Source organism: Tamandua tetradactyla, chromosome 1 (assembly GCF_023851605.1).
Source record: "Tamandua tetradactyla isolate mTamTet1 chromosome 1, mTamTet1.pri, whole genome shotgun sequence".
NCBI classification, from domain to species: Eukaryota; Metazoa; Chordata; class Mammalia; order Pilosa; family Myrmecophagidae; genus Tamandua; species Tamandua tetradactyla.
The window spans coordinates 190,850,351-190,861,955 of record NC_135327.1 but is presented as its reverse complement, the minus strand read 5'-3'; the positions used below and the strand labels follow the sequence as shown (position 1 = coordinate 190,861,955).

The window sequence follows — 11,605 nt, the reverse complement described above, 5'->3', positions numbered from 1 at the left end:
TACGTAAGTGTATGCCACATGATTATAGCATCTGCACTTGTGACTCTGACTCCTTTGGCACCACTGTTTAGTTTTCATGCAGTTTCTCAATTTGGGTCCTCATACATTTCATGAAATTGCTGAACATTTTCCATGAGAACTCTAAATTGTCAAGGTTGAGAATACTAGCTCAAGGCAGTGATTCTCAATGTAGGATAAGGTGGAATAAAGATGGCAAAGGAGGATATGCATGTAGTTTGGAAAGGCATATTTAGAAAGGTATTGATTTCCTAATGCAAGCTCTAGAATGGCAAGTTCAGCAAGATAATGTTGACTGCTGGGTAGTACTGAAGGCCACTATAGATTCAGTCTGGGAGGGTGCCTGGAATAAATATGGTCATGGTTGAACAATAGTTGAGAGGTAGAGGAGTGCGAGCACATGGAGAATACTTAGTAAGAAAAATATGTAAAGAGAAAGAGTATCTTTTGGAACCCAAAATACCAATCCAGAAGAAAACCAGGATGGCCCACAAATCTTTTCTCTCCATGATGTGGGGAAATTTGGTCTACTTTTTGACACTAATCCAAAAGACGAAAAAAAGCCACTCTAACGCCACTCCCATTATTATTATTACTATTAGGAGAAATAGTAGTGGTTTGATTGATGCATTTCAGAATTTAAGTAAACAGTTGCTGTAATTGGGTAAGAATGGCCCCAGATCCATCCACCAAGAAGTGTTGTCATCGTTGGTAAGTCCATCTAGTTCTAAGGAGGACATTGATGGGGTCTGCTCTCTAACTATTTTAGAGGTTCAATTTGCCATAGCTGAGTCTCCATTTCCCCACTCTTTTGCATATTTATTAGATCAGTGTATCCACCCAAGCAATCTTTTCTGATAAAGACCCAAGGTACCAGTGTTGTCTTTGTGAACTGTTGGAAAAAATCTTGAATCGTGCTTGTGTGAGAGGTGGCTGTGATATCAACAACTTCCAGAAGTCCTTGTTTGAAAGGCATTTGATGGAAGATGTCGTTCTGTAGTAGGAGCAGGTGGGCTTGGGGAACACAACTACCTTTCCATGGTGGACTTTGCTTTTCACAAATTCTTGAGCCATGCTGACGGGCAATCATCTTCCTGGGAGGAATCCTAAATTATAGGTGTTGCTCCTGGTGTAAAACCCCAGTTCCAATTTAATATGTAACATCCCAACAATTTATAGATACTTTACAATGTACTATTTATAAGAAATATGTACTTTTCTATTATCTTCATATAAGGAAAATGTTAGCTTGACATAAAGGTAAGGGTGTTTTAATTATTACTATACATCTTAATAAATCTGGGCAACAAAATTAATTTTTCCTACACTATTAAGATTGCTTGAAACAGCACCACATTAATAATCCAAAGACCATTACATTATTATAAAATTATTATAAATAGTATTTGATTTACTTTCAGGAGAACATAGAGAAAAGTTTTTTTTTCTCTGTCTTATAAGGAAATGTGTTATTTTGCAAAGAAAATTGAATGGATGAATAAATACTTGAGTATATACCTTGTATAACCTCTTTCAGCACTTTTTTTTACACCTCAGGAAGTTGGACTAAGCAACTAATCACAATATAAGTACTTAGTATTTCATGGAATATAGAACAACAACAACAAAAGATTCTGTTGCTTAATTACTCAATTACTGTATTTAACAAGCTAACTGATATAATTGAGTCCCAGAAAATAATAACAGGGAAGATTCAAGGTTTATATAGCTTTCTGCTTGTGCCATCTCCCTACAGTCACCAGAAATGATTTAAATATTAAGTCCAATGAGACATTACTGGCATCAACCTAAAGATTATGGAACTTTATGGGTTTGGTGAAGAAAGGAAAAAAGTCTCAGCAAATGTTCTTTGGGAGGTGGTGGTGAGACTGTGCACTAGGAATACCAAATATACCTGTAGAGCCCAAACCTTATGAAAGGGCTGATCCATTGTATGGTCATAGCTAACAGGGAGGGCCAAATATTTCTGCAGAGGATGGACTAATGAGTCAAGTGGTCTCTTTTTCACTGGGGGTTGGAAAAAGAAAATGAAACAATACTGTAGTCAAAATAAGAAGAAATGATTATAAGGCATTTTTCTGATAATATAGCAGAAGATAGGAAATACTACCAAGTGAGCACAGAAAATTCAGTCTCTAACTCCAATACAAGAAGGTCAGGCAGGAATGGAAACAGGAGGAAAACATGCTCAAAATTTCAAAATAAGAACAAAATGGAATCTGCATGCAGATCACAGAACATAGAACCGAGGAACTCCAGATTACAGTAAGCAAATGAATTAACACTGACAGAGGTTGGATTGTTCAGGCCAAATTTGGTCTCTGGGATCTTTGCAGAAGTCTCCCTTGCTCTATGTCACTAGATGAATTTTGGTATTAACGGACCATGAGGAGGAACATTTGCAAATGTCAAGGCCTCATAGCCCTGTGAGTGTATATGAGAATAGGTGTAAAGGAACCCATGGCCCATCTTTACACTAAGAACCTTCCCCTTTCATCACCACTACCTACAAATCAGGTTATTGTCCATCTCTGGGATTATGCCAAGGAACTGGATCCAGGTAAAATATAGATGATAATAAGTGACAAGAACATTTATAACCCTGGGTTCTTTGTATCAGTAATGGGAAAAGTACATGTAAACTGAGACCCCAAATGAACTACTTCAGCAGAGGTCTAATGGATGAGACAAATCTGTAAAATGAAAATATTAAAATAATTGAGTTTCATGGATACTTTTGTATAGCTGGGCTTTGCTTAATTTAAGCTACATTATAGAAGATGCTGAGTAATATTGACTTTAATGAGAAAAAATTCAAAACCTACACATTTATGTTATCATAGGGCATGCTAGTTTTCAGAATAAAAGTTTTTATATCAAACATATATATATAAGACTGAGTCCCAGCTATGATATTTGATAGTTGTATAATTTTTGGCAGTTTATTAAAATCTCTCTATGCTTCTGTATGTTCAACCACTACAGTGTAGGTAATAAAAACATTTATAAGATTGTTGTTAAGCTTAAATGAGGAAGCACACACATGTGTGTTTGTGCTTTTGTATGCGTGTGCATGTAAAGGCAGAGAGAGGGAGAGGAAGAGAATAGAGAAAGAGCACTTTCCCAGTATGTAGCACATCATATGCCCTCACTAAATATTAACGTTACCAATAGATCATCTTAAACATTAAAGGAAAATCAACAGCTTTGAAACTACCCACAGGTGATTATTGTCAAATGACTGAATTGGAGGCTTGATTAATACATAGTATAAAGATTGCAAACCAGAGGCAGATTCATTTAAGAACCCACTAAATCACAAGCTGTCACTATATTTTAGAAGTCATCTGTTCCAACACCCACTATGAATAGTAATTCACCAGTTTTCTTGATAGATACCATTCAGCCTTTATTTGTCTAAAGAGTTTACTTCTTTCAAGGAATCAGTCCTTGTTGAATTGCCCCATTACAAATGTTCCCAATACTGAGTCAAATCTTAAGCATATTTTGCAGTCCAAATTAGTGACAGGCAAATAGTGGTGTAGGATAAAAAAATATTACCTATTGATGGACTTTCCATTTTTTTCATAATCCTTTTAATTGTTCTTTTTGTTTAATGAGAAAAGCTAGGCTTTTGAGGTAGACAAAATTAGGTTTAAATCTTCAGTAATGATACATAAAACCATGTAAACTTGGAAGATTACTTCACTTTTCAGGTTTCAATATTTTTGTCTATGAAATCAGGATGATAATTTCCTTATTAAGAAGGAGGGAAAAAGAAAGAAAATTAATATCATATGTACCTTATGTTCATCAGGCCCTGCAGCTGATATTATACCTTCAGTAATCATTTAATGCACATTCAAATTGGAGAGATATTGGCAACCACATTTTTAAAGATGAGAAAACAGTTCCATCAAAGTGGTCAGTCCTCTAAATTTACAAAACTAGGAAATAATCCATGCTTACCCCTAAACCATATTAAGTGATATATATGTGAGAACTGTCCTGGGGCAATTTTTTTAAGAATCCCTAGTCATGGGAATACGTTTCTAGAACTAGACTTAAAATACTCACTTGAAAAAAAAAAATTCCCCCAATGAATACATTGAAGTTACAGAAATAGAGCTCAATGGGTTATTTTTATCATTACCATTCATTTCTGTTTTAACTTTTAAAAGATTTCTTTAAATATTTTAATATTTTTATAACATTAAACAGTTGGAAAAATTGCATCATGATGATGAAGTGGTGGTGTGTACATCACGTTATCTAACAGAAAAAAGTAGTTCCAATATGTATAAGCTTTATTTTGTTTTTTCCCATAGATTAAAATCACTTATTCACACAAAAGGGGGAAAAAACAAACAAAAAAACACAGAGCTCTCCTCATGTCCTTTCTGGAGTGAAGTATATATATTTATATATGGGAGACCATATATAATGAAACTTTTGCTGTTTCAAGGTGAGAAAACTAAATTCTAGCCAATGCCCTTAGTCTTTTTTTTTTTTTTTAATACTCTTTTATTCATTGTTCAAATCCCTCTGGGATTTATTGGGGCATTACTCTGTACAAACCTACAAAATCTCATGCCTTATTCAAAGTTCCATGTACCTATGGTGTTCAATTAAGCTGTCCACATAAGTTATATTAGAAAATGCACTGGTCAAAATGTAAATTTTGTACCAAAGAAACATTTTTTGCTCTAGTCTCATACATAAGTTAAAGTTTTAAAACATGGATTACCATCTATTTTCAATACCCTGCAATATTGACATTCCTTTGTTCTTCCTCATGCAAAAATATTTTTAAATTTGTACCTTTAGTCACTATCATTATACGCTCTAGGAATTTCTAGATTTTACCATCTCAGTCTTTATCGTCTATCTTGCTTTCTGATTTCAGATGTGCCCCCAGCCCTACTCCATCATTCTCACCTTCAGTTTCATTCAGTGTTCTAACATTATTGTATCACAGTTAGATAGTATTGTGCTATCCATTTCTGAATTTTTACAATCAGTCCCATTGCACAATCTGTATCCCTTCAGCTCCAATTACCCAATATCTACCCTATTTCTATCTCCTGATGACCCCTGTTCTTACTGAAATTCTCCAAGTTTATTCACCAATGTCAGTTAATATCAGTGAGACCATACAGTATTTGTCCTTTTATTTCTGGCTAATCTCACTCAGCATAATGTCCTTAAGGTCCATCCACGTTGTTACATACTTCATAACTTTATTCTGTCTCACGGCTGCATAGTATTCCACCGTATGTATATGATGCCCTTAGTCTTGTTAAGATTTACTCTGTCCTCTGAAAAGTGAGGATCCAAATGTCTGCCTTGTGTCTCTTGGAATTATATTGTAGGTATCGAGTCGTATAATGTTGTGAAATTCACTGAAAACTAGAGAAACTATTTAAGTTCAAATGATTATAACTGGACAGCCAGGTGGGTAAAATAGTCATGTAAATAAGCATTTTAAAAAGTTGTTTGCACAGTGAAAATGTAAGTAGCGATCACACTAGATACTGTGTCAAGCTTCATAATTGGGTCAAACATGTTCTCTAAACATTAGTGGACTGTATTTCAAGAGTTTTAATCATATTCATACACTTTGATTCAATAAATCCACCTCTGGGAATTTTTTTCTATATAAATTATCATAAATATGAGGTAGAACAACATGCAAAAAATTTCTTGCCTGATTAATAGAATGGCAAATTTTTAAAAATAATATGAATATCTATATAAGCATAGAGCTAAATTACCAAGTTTCATCTTCCCAATGAAATATTAGCGCCATTAAAATTAGGACTATCAAATCTGTATAGAAGGGGCTTACTATCTAATAGCAAGTGGACATACTCAGAATAGAAGGTTATAAGTTAACTCAACTTACAACTGGGTAAACCTCTTAATAAGGGAAATTTTGCTAAAAGGAATTGCACAAATTGTTTGGGTGGTGAGATTATGTAGAAAAATTCAAAGAGGGAGACATTTCTAAATTTTCTAATTTTCGAATGGACCTGTACTATTCCTATAATGACTTCTTAAAGAATCTCAAGTTGTTCATTGAATGTGGAGCTAAGTATGAATCCATATAATTATAGTAAAATGTGATACATGCTTTTATAGAGATGATTAATCATGTGATACTAAGAAGGAAGCTTTAGTCAAAGATTATATTATTGTAAAATAGAAGTATAATTCAGATATTTTTAATTTTCTCCCCACTAATGGTCTTATTTAGCATAAAAGTCATTGGGGAAAAAATATGTCAAAACCTTCCTCAACAATTTAATTTAAAATATTTAAATAATGCTTTAATTAATAGTTCTCTGGACTAGCAAATTAAAACAAAATACTTTTCTCATATCTACTCATTATATTCCCAACATTAATTTAAACTGTCCCTAATTTCTTTTACAAAGTTAACTTTTATGGCCAATGCAGTTTGTCAAGATCAACATGAAGAATTAACCTTGCATAGTAATGAATTAACAAGATCTGGAAAAGATAAAATGAATCACTAAATTATTATAGTTAAAAAGTTCCACTTGGCTCCCATATGGAGAATGATGGAAAACTCTTTTATGGAACCCCATTATCCTAATGAGAAGATATTCTACACTTGATCATAGCCAAAAGGCTGAAGAAGATATTGTAATGACTTACTGCCAATGCTTAATGGAGAGATTTCATAATTATTGAAACCACATCTGTTTGATTAACGAGTCTCTTCCAAGATCCATGCATCCTCAGCTATTTAGTGGGTGGCAGAATACACACACTGTATATAAACTCTAGTTTCTCTTCTTCTTTTCATGAAGGGAAATCCTATCTACATATGGCAAACATTATGCTCTTAATGGTCTTTTTAAAAAAGATAAATCTATGTGTTGTTGTCCAGTCTTTATTTAAACCTTGGTTCATCACATACTAGCTTTGTGACCTTGGATAAGTCACTTAACAATTCACTGCCTTTGTTTTCTCATGAATAAAATACAATGTTGAGAGGATCAAAGGAGAAAATAAATAAAAAGCTCTTGGGCAATACCGGCATAAGGTAAAGACTACCTTCAGGTGCTTAGTGCTGGACATGTTTTCAAATAAGGTGGAAATTCTGGAATCCATTTTGGCATTGGGATATTGTTATCAGGTACATGGTTTAGTAATGGACTAAGTGCTTCTTTTCTAAGAACATGAAGGGATAATTCTGTTAAATGTTGCTATGCTCTTTAAATAATTATTCTCAGATATTATGTTTTACAATGCCCTACAGCAAGCAAACTTGAAATTCTACATTTGTTCCAATTGTATAGGGATTGGCTAGGAAGTCACATATTCATAACTTGATTATTTTTAAAAACATGTCAATCCCCCAGTTTTATATTATGCAAATATTCTCTCTATATAGGATAAAGTCCATCCCATTATCTTCACTCATTAATTTTTTAGGTAGAGAGAATGGGGATAAAAGGCTTAACTTATAGGGAAACATTTTTGCGTGCAAAGTCCTATTAGTAAGTCACTTGATACCTAGCCCTCTTTCACTGTACTCACTCACACATCTTTGTTCCTCTAGAAATGCATGTAACCCCAACAATCATGAAAAGAATCATGGGTCCTATTGAATTTGTATAAGAGAAAAGGGTAGTTGCAACACTGCATTTTGGAAAAGTACATTAGACAGATGAAGAAAGGTGCTATCAGCTTAAATAAAGTTTTGGCCTAACAACTCCATTTCTGGTCCATGCATATATATTGAGAAAAGCATTTATGACCCTTGAAATTTTGGCATCATTAAGTCCCTAGCATGGTGCCAAGCACGTAGTCATTACTTGGTAAATACTTGAGCGTTACATGGAAGAAGCAGAAGTAGATAGACCAATGTGAGTTTCTAGGCTTTCTACAACTTTTAAATAATGAAAGAAGAATCAGCACGAGAATAACAATCCATGCAATCAACCTCTTAGATAAGGTTTATTTCATTGCTAATTTTTTGCATATATTTGTTTATTTGTTTTATATTAATAATGTCATTTCTTGTCAAAATGGCATTTAAAATTAAATACTTTTTTAATTGAGAAAATTATTCCCTTAAAGAAGAAAACTTTTTGTGAACTCTCTTGCAAATTGAAGCAAAAAATCACAACTATTTTTACAACTTACTGCCGAGGTACTACTTCACAGTTTCTTTTTCTGTCAAGACTTTGGGTTTGGCTTTCTTTGGTAACTGTAATCTAAGGCCTAGTACTTAAAAATGCCAGGTCTAACTTTTGAGGATATTATTCATTAGTCCTACTGATTGAAGGCAGTGTATTGTCACATTACAATTTTAGTCATGTAACTTTACCCAGAGGCTTATGACAGGAATGCATATAAATTTTCAAGCAAATACTGAAGACACATCTTAAGATAAAATTCTACTGCATAGACAGGAGTACAAATAAAATTAATGATTTCAGTGGAACTTAAATGCCTTTCTAAAATGAATGGCATTTTAGCTAAATACAAAAATATACATTCATAACCTGATCTAATCATTAGCCCAATAAGATACCTTTAAAACACGTACCAAGGATGACAAATGTCACTGGAGAATAAGGCCATGGTATGAGCTTCAAAGAAAGAACAACCATAATCTGTTTCTTAGGTCCACTGATGGCTTAATTTTAAAGGAGACAAATGTGACAAATGTGTTTTCTTGTCAAGTCCCCTGTCATCTCACACTTGTTTTTCCTCTGGATTCTGACCTGTGTTCCCCATAATAATAAGAAAAAGGAAATTTTAATTTTAATTCACAAGCATTGGTCTTGACTAATCGATTTCACTATGTCAGAGCTGATAGCATATTGAACGATGTACCAAACTTAATTCTGGATTTCTGATTGCAAAGAAGTAACATGCTATCAGAGTTTCAATGCAGAGGTTTGAGAGAACAAAATTTTCACTTTTCAGCCAAGTATATTTCTGAAAAAAGTTACCTAATTTCTAATGATTTCTATATTTTAGGAATAATGAAATCTTATTCTGTCTTCAAAAATTTAGTCTCCTTTATGGGATAAAATATTCCCTTTATGAGAATATTAAAAATGTCTTTAATATTTGTATATATTGATACAAACTAAAATTAATGGGCCTAAAGCAAATTCACAATTTTCACCTATTAGTTCTCTTCCTTTATATATTCATTGTTGTGACAGTCATTTATACTGTTTATAAGTCATCTTTGACACCTTTTCTCTTTTTCTCACATCTAGTTAATCACTGGTTTTTAATCTTTACTCATTATCTACTTAACTCTTCTTCAATTCTCACTTATGCTACTGCACAGCTTGAATTTCTCTCTCTACTGTTCCTCTCTCAAGTCTATCCTAAGGGCAACGCCATATACTAATCTTCCTAAAGTGCCACCTTAACATTATCACCTTCTACTTAAAACTTTACAATGGCTCATTATTACCCTTTGGTCTGGTATTGAAGAACCCAAATTATCTTTTCATCCTTCCCATTTTCCGCAAGTTATCTCCAATACCCTCATGATGTGATTAATCTTGCCCATTACTCCATGAATCAGGAAGATGAAAGATGACTATGTGGGTGGTGGAATGTGGAAGATGTTTTTAAAGATGTCTACTCAAGTTTGATGGACAAATTAGGAAGGATATCCATCCCTGTTTTATCTGGCTGCTACTTTGGAAAAAGAAATCTTATTTCTTCATGCTATAGAGAAACAAATATATAAAATCAACTAAAGACCACAAAATAAGCAGTCAGCAAACCATGAAAGTAGAGGCAGATGGACAAAAATTCCACAGACTGGTTCACTGGAGCACTGCCAAGGCTAGCTTATAATTTTTCTTAATACAGTCTAAAAGGAGAAGCAGGAGAATGAAAGCACCTAATTATTATTGTTATTATTATCACTGCACTCTGTAATAGCTGTTCAGTAAAGAGTTTATTATATGGTTTGAAAAAGAAGCCAATGTATCTAGCTTAGTTAATCACTTCATGCCTGGATTACTGCTACTGCTTCTTAGTTGGTTTTCCTTCCGCCAATCTCTTCTTCTTCCTATTCTCCAACCTAACTTCAGTACCCTCCCAATTTATGTTGCTGCCCTGTGCAAGGTAGAACTATTGTTTCATACTACCTTTCTATCAGTTTCAACTTCTTGCCAAAGCTCTTAGTCTTATAAGACATTCACGTTTGTTTCTTCTATCTCCATATCAATCTTGTACTTTATACTGGTTTGGTTTCTCCTTCCCACACCATGCTCATTCCTACTTCAGAAATTTTGCTCATGGTACTTTCTAAGTATCTTCAGGTTCCTCACACACCGCACAACCATATACTGTGTCCTTTCAAGCCCAGCTAATATTACAGATCCCTTTGTGCTCTTGCCTTTCTAGCTCTTATTTGCTTATCATCTGTCACATTTATTGATAAAATATTCTTATTTATAAAATATGTTCACTGACTATTTGTTTCCTAGATGCTGAAAATTCTTCTCAAGTAAAGTACAAGCAAGGTACCTAACTTCTTCCAGTCTCCCTAACGCATACTATTCAGCACAGCAGTGACCACATGGTAAGCAGACAACAATGCCTCTAACTGATGTCTCAAGTCAGCTGGCAAAGACAAACGTATGAACGTATCTTACGGATTCCTTACTGTTTCATGTAAATGACTATCAAACTTAAGATCATTTTACTTTTCATTCACATATTTGATTGATTCCTTCCTTAATAGCATGCAAACTTAAGGTTAAAAGCTCCCTCTACTGGTTCTCTTCAACAAATTGAAGAAAAATAAAAAGTAACTGTCCAATGTAAATTTTCTAAGAACTTATCATAAATTTCCAAAGAATTTCATAAAACTCAACATTATCAACCTTTTTATTCTTCTTAGAATGGATGCTGCTATTGCTTGTAGTCCTTTATTCTTCAAATGAGATATTTGGTTTTTCTACCATCCATAAATTCTACTATGTCTAATCCTACAGATCCCAACCAGATTTAAAACTCTTAATATCTTAAGATAACGTAGTGGTTAAGAGTCAGGGTTCTGGATTTAGGCTGCCTTATTTTGAACATTAGTTCTACTATTTACTAGCAGAAATTGACTTGGTTCATTTACTTAATGTCTTTTGGCTCAATTTCTTCATTACCAAAATGGAGATAATAACAGTTCTTCCCTCATAGTGTTATAGATTTTAAAGGAGATAACTAAAGTAAAGGATTTAAAACAGAGAAACTTTAAATCCTCTTGAGGTCATGTCTTGGCACCCCTCAAATTCAGGAAATGAACACACGCAACTGAATCTTTTTCCCAGTCTTTGGCTTTTTTTGTTTGCTTGTTTGTTTTCAGTCTGTGAACTTTGCCACTGTGCTGCCAGCATTCTTACACTTTTCCCAGTGTCCCCAGTGCTTCCTACTGGCGTGGTTTTTGCTGCCACCTGCTACTTTTACACATCTTTACATTTTACTTGTTAGATATTATAAAGCAAGGCTGCTTCTCTGTGCAAAAAAATATTCGACACATTCCTTGAATGCAAAA

General features: G+C 33.9%; 1 pseudogene; it reads right to left on the bottom strand.

Moving 5' to 3' along the window:
* Positions 1–778: 778 nt before the first annotated feature.
* Positions 779–1,092, bottom strand: LOC143687704 (glutaredoxin-1 pseudogene; annotated as a pseudogene).
* Positions 1,093–11,605: the final 10,513 nt, after the last annotated feature.